The sequence below is a fragment of the Triticum dicoccoides genome, chromosome 7A (assembly GCF_002162155.2).
Source record: "Triticum dicoccoides isolate Atlit2015 ecotype Zavitan chromosome 7A, WEW_v2.0, whole genome shotgun sequence".
Classification (NCBI taxonomy): Eukaryota; Viridiplantae; Streptophyta; class Magnoliopsida; order Poales; family Poaceae; genus Triticum; species Triticum dicoccoides.
In genome coordinates this window covers 136,525,198-136,531,879 of record NC_041392.1, presented here as the reverse complement: position 1 = coordinate 136,531,879, position 6,682 = coordinate 136,525,198, and positions in this window count along the sequence as shown.

Sequence of the window (6,682 nt, the reverse complement as noted above, 5' to 3'; positions counted from 1 at the left end):
CCTTCGGCTCTCCGGCTTTCTCTGAAATCACCCGGAACACTTTCAGTGTCCGAATATAGCCGTCCAATATATCAATCTTTATGTCTCGACCATTTCGAGACTCCTCGTCATGTCCGTGATCACATCCGGGACTCCGAACTAACTTCGGTACATCAAGACTCATAAACTCATAATATAACTGTCATCGAAAACCTTAAGCGTGCGGACCGTACGGGTTCGAGAACAATGTAGACATGACCGAGACACGTCTCCGGTCAATAACCAATAGCGGAACCTGGATGCTCATATTGGCTCCTACATATTCTACGAAGATCTTTATCGGTCAGACCGCATAACAACATACGTTGTTCCCTTTGTCATCAGTATGTTACTTGCCCGAGATTCGATCGTCGGTATCTCAATACCTAGTTCAATCTCGTTACTGGCAAGTCTCTTTACTCGTTTTGCAATACATCATCTCGCAACTAACTCATTAGTTGCAATGCTCGCAAGGCTTATGTGATGTGCATTACCGAGAGAGCCCAGAGATACCTCTCCGACAATCGGAGTGACAAATCCTAATCTCGAAATACGCCAACCCAACATGTACCTTTGGAGACACCCGTAGAGCACCTTTATAATCACCCATTTACGTTGTGACGTTTGGTAGCACACAAAGTGTTCCTCCGGCAAACGGGAGTTGCATAATCTCATAGTCATAGGAACATGTATAAGTCATGAAGAAAGCAATAGCAACATACTAAACGATCGGATGCTAAGCTAATGGAATGGGTCATGTCAATCAGATCATTCACCTAATGATGTGATCCTGTAATCAAATAACAACTCATTGTTCATGGTTAGGAAACATAACCATCTTTGATTAACGAGCTAGTCAAGTAGAGGCATACTAGTGACACTCTGTTTGTCTATGTATTCACACATGTATTATGTTTTCGGTTAATACAATTCTAGCATGAATAATAAACATTTATCATGATATAAGGAAATAAATAATAACTTTATTATTGCCTCTAGGGCACATTTCCTTCAGTCTCCCACTTGCACTAGAGTCAATAATCTAGATTACACAGTAATGATTCTAACACCCATGGAGCCTTGGTGCTGATCATGTTTTGCTCGTGGAAGATGCTTAGTCAACGGGTCTGCATCATTCAGATCCGTATGTATCTTGCAAATCTCTATGTCTCCCACCTGGACTAGATCCCGGATGGAATTGAAGCGTCCCTTGATGTGCTTGGTTCTCTTATGAAATCTGGATTCCTTTGCCAAGGCAATTGCACCAGTATTGTCACAAAAGATTTTCATTGGACCCGATGCACTAGGTATGACACCTAGATCAGATATGAACTCCTTCATCCAGACTCCTTCATTTGCTGCTTCCGAAGCAGCTATGTACTCCGCTTCACATGTAGATCCCGCTACAACGCTTTGTTTAGAACTGCACCAACTGACAGCTCCACCGTTTAATGTAAACACGTATCCGGTTTGCGATTTAGAATCGTCCGGATCAGTGTCAAAGCTTGCATCAACGTAACCTTTTACGATGAGCTCTTTGTCACCTCCATATATGAGAAACATATCCTTAGTCCTTTTCAGGTATTTCAGGATGTTCTTCACTGCTGTCCAGTGATCCACTCCTGGATCACTTTGGTACCTCCCTGCTAGACTTATAGCAAGGCACACATCAGGTCTGGTACACAGCATTGCATACATGATAGAGCCTATGGCTGAAGCATAGGGAACATCTTTCATTTTCTCTCTATCTTCTGCAGTGGTCGGGCATTGAGTCTTACTCAACTTCACACCTTGCAACAGAGGCAAGAACCCTTTCTTTGCTTGATCCATTTTGAACTTCTTCAAAACTTTGTCAAGGTATGTGCTTTGTGAAAGTCCAATTAAGCGTCTTGATCTATCTCTATAGATCTTAATGCCTAATATGTAAGCAGCTTCACCGAGGTCTTTCATTGAAAAACTTTTATTCAAGTATCCCTTTATGCTATCCAGAAATTCTATATCATTTCCAATTAGTAATATGTCATCCACATATAATATCAGAAATGCTACACAGCTCCCACTCACTTTCTTGTAAATACAGGCTTCTCCAAAAGTCTGTATAAAACCAAATGCTTTGATCACACTATCAAAGCATTTATTCCAACTCCGAGAGGCTTGCACCAGTCCATAAATGGATCGATGGAGCTTGCACACTTTGTTGGCTCCCTTTGGATCGACAAAACCTTCTGGTTGCATCATATACAACTCTTCTTCCAGAAATCCATTCAGGAATGCAGTTTTGACATCCATCTGCCAAATTTCATAATCATAAAATGCGGCAATTGCTAACATGATTCGGACAGACTTAAGCATCGCTACGGGTGAGAAGGTCTCATCGTAGTCAATCCCTTGAACTTGCCGAAAACCTTTTGCGACAAGTCGAGCTTTGTAGACAGTAATATTACCGTTAGCGTCAGTCTTCTTCTTGAAGATCCATTTATTCTCAATTGCTTGTCAATCATCGGGCAAGTCAACCAAAGTCCATACTTTGTTCTCATACATGGATCCCATCTCAGATTTCATGGCTTCAAGCCATTTTGGGGAATCTGGGCTCACCATCGCTTCTATATAGTTCGTAGGTTCATCATGATCTAGTAGCATGACTTCCAGAATAGGATTACCATACCACTCTGGCGCGGATCTCACTCTGGTTGATCTACGAGGTTCAGTAGTATCTTGTTCTGAAGTTTCATGATCATCATCATTAGCTTCCTCACTAATTGGTGTAGGTGTCACTGAAACAGTTTTTTGTGATGCACTACTTTCCAATAAGGGAGCAGGTACAGTTACCTTGTCAAGTTCTACTTTCCTCCCACTCACTTCTTTCGAGATAAACTCCTTCTCTAGAAAGTTTCCGAATTTAGCAACAAAAGTCTTGCCTTCGGATCTGTGATAGAAGGTGTATCCAATAGTTTCCTTTGGATATCCTATGAAGACACATTTCTCCGATTTGGGTTCGAGCTTATCAGGTTGAAGCTTTTTCACATAAGCATCGCAGCCCCAAACTTTCAGAAACGACAACTTTGGTTTCTTGCCAAACCACAGTTCATAAGGCGTCGTCTCAACGGATTTTGATGGTGCCCTATTTAACGTGAATGCGGCCGTCTCTAGAGCGTATCCCCAAAACGATAGCGGTAAATCAGTAAGAGACATCATAGATCGCACCATATCTAGTAAAGTACGATTACGATGTTCAGACACACCATTACGCTGTGGTGTTCCGGGTGGCGTGAGTTGCGAAACTATTCCACAATTTTTCAAATGTACACCAAACTCGTAACTCAAATATTCTCCTCCACGATCAGATCGTAGGAATATTATTTTCTTGTTACGATGATTTTCTACTTCACTCTGAAATTCTTTGAACTTTTCAAATGTTCCAGACTTGTGTTTCATTAAGTAGATATACCCATATCTGCTTAAGTCATCTGTGAAGGTGAGAAAATAACGATATCCGCCACGAGCCTCAATATTCATCGGACCACATACATCTGTATGTATGATTTCCAACAAATCTGTTGCTCTCTCCATAGTACCGAAGAACGGTGTTTTAGTCATCTTGCCCATGAGGCACGGTTCGCAAGTACCAAGTGATTCATAATCAAGTGGTTCCAAAAGTCCATCAGTATGGAGTTTCTTCATGCGCTTTACACCGATATGACCTAAACGGCAGTGCCACAAATAAGTTGCACTATCATTATCAACTCTGCATCTTTTGGCTTCAACACTATGAATATGTGTGTCACTACTATCGAGATTCAATAAAAATAGACCACTCTTTAAGGGTGCATGACCATAAAAGATTTACTCATATAAATAGAACAACCATTATTCTCAGATTTAAATGAATAACCATCTCGCATCAAACAAGATCCAGATATAATGTTCATGCTTAACGCTGGCACCAAATAACAATTATTTAGGTCTAATATTAATCCCGAAGGTAGATGTAGAGGTAGCGTGCCGACTGCGATCACATCGACTTTGGAACCGTTTCCCACGCGCATCGTCACCTCGTCCTTAGCCAATCTTCGCTTAATCCGTAGTCCCTGTCTCGAGTTGCAAATATTAGCAACAGAACTAGTATCAAATACCCAGGTGCTACTGCGAGCATTAGTAAGGTACACATCAATAACATGTATATCACATATACCTTTGTTCACCTTGCCATCCTTCTTATCCGCCAAATACTTGGGGCAGTTCCGCTTCCAGTGACCAGTCTGCTTGCAGTAGAAGCACTCAGTTTCAGGCTTAGGTCCAGGTTTGGGTTTCTTCTCTTGAGTAGCAACTTGCTTGCTGTTCTTTTTGAAGTTCCCCTTCTTCTTCCCTTTGCCCTTTTTCTTGAAACTAGTGGTCTTGTTGACCATCAACACTTGATGCTCCTTCTTGATTTCTACCTCCGCAGCTTTCAGCATTGCGAAGAGCTCGGGAATAGTCTTATTCATCCCTTGCATATTATAGTTCATCACGAAGCTCTTGTAGCTTGGTGGCAGTGATTGGGGAATTCTGTCAATGACATAATCATCTGGAAGATTAACTCCCAATTGAATCAAGTGATTATTATACCCAGACATTTTGAGTATATGCTCACTAACAGAACTGTTCTCCTCCATCTTGCAGCTATAGAACTTATTGGAGACTTCATATCTCTCAATCCGGGCATTTGCTTGAAATATTAACTTCAACTCCTGGAACATCTCATATGCTCCATGACGTTCAAAACGTCGTTGAAGTCCCGATTCTAAGCCGTAAATCATGGCACACTGAACAATCGAGTAGTCATCAGCTTTGCTCTGCCAGACGTTCATAACATCTGGTGTTGCTCCAGCAGCAGGCCTGGCACCCAGCGGTGCTTCCAGGACGTAATTCTTCTATGCAGCAATGAGGATAATCCTCAAGTTACGGACCCAGTCCGTGTAATTGCTACCATCATCTTTCAACTTTGCTTTCTCAAGGAACACATTAAAATTCAACGGAACAACAGCACGAGCCATCTATCTACAATCAAGCATAAACAAGCAAGATACTATCAGGTACTAAGTTTCATGATAAATTTAGGTTCAATTAATTTACTTAAAGAACTCCCACTTAGATAGACATCCCTCTAATCCTCTAAGTGATTACATGATCCAAATCAACTAAACCATGTCCGATCATCACATGAGATGGAGTAGTTTCATTGGTGAACATCACTATGTTGATCATATCTACCATATGATTCACGCTCGACCTTTCGGTCTCCGTGTTCCGAGGCCATATTTGTATATGCTTGGCTCGTCAAGTATAACCTGAGTATTCCGCGTGTGCAACTGTTTTGTACCCATTGTATTTGAACGTAGAGCCTATCACACCCGATCATCACATGGTGTCTCAGCACGAAGAACTTTCGCAACGGTGCATACTCAGGGAGAACACTTCTTGATAATTAGTGAGAGATCATCTTATAATGCTACCGTCAATCAAAGCAAGATAAGATGCATAAAAGATAAACATCACATGCAATCAATATAAGTGATATGATATGGCCATCATCATCTTGTGCTTGTGATCTCCATCTTCGAAGCACCGTCGTGATCACCATCGTCACCGGCGCGACACCTTGATCTCCATCGTAGCATCGTTGTCGTCTCGCCAATCTTATGCTTCCACGACTATCGCTACCGCTTAGTGATAAAGTAAAGCATTACAGCGCGATTGCATTGCATACAATAAAGCGACAACCATATGGCTCCTGCCAGTTGCCGATAACACGGTTACAAAACATGATCATCTCATACAATAAAATTTAGCATCATGTCTTGACCATATCACATCACAACATGCCCTGCAAAAACAAGTTAGACGTCCTCTACTTTGTTGTTGCAAGTTTTACGTGGCTGCTACGGGCTTAAGCAAGAACCAATCTTACCTACGCATCAAAACCACAACGATAGTTTGTCAAGTTGGTGTTGTTTTAACCTTCGCAAGGACCGGGCGTAGCCACACTCAGTTCAACTAAAGTTGGAGAAACTGTCACCCGCAAGCCACCTATGTGCAAAGCACGTCGGGAGAACTGGTCTCGCGTAAGCGTACGCGTAATGTCGGTCCGGGCCGCTTCGTCCAACAATACCGCCGAACCAAAGTATGACATGCTGCTAAGCAGTATGACTTATATCGCCCACAACTCACTTGTGTTCTACTCGTGCATATAACATCAACATATAAAACCTAGGCTCGGATGGCACTGTTGGGTTTCGTAGTAATTTCAAAAAAATTCCTACGCACACGCAAGATCATGGTGATGCATAGCAACGAGAGGGGGAGAGTGTGATCTACGTACCCTTGTAGATCGACAACGGAAGCGTTAACTTGGTTGATGTAGTCGTACATCTCCATGGCCCGACCGATCAAGCACCAAAACTACGGCACCTCCAAGTTCTAGCACACGTTCAGCTCGATGACGATCCCCGGACTCCGATCCAGCAAAGTGTCGGGGAAGAGTTCCGTCAGCACGACGACATGGTGACGATCTTGATGTACTACCGTCGCAGGGCTTCGCCTAAGCACCGCTACAATATTATCGAGGACTATGGTGGAAGGGGGCACCGCACACGGCCAAGAATATGATCACGTGGATCAACTTGTG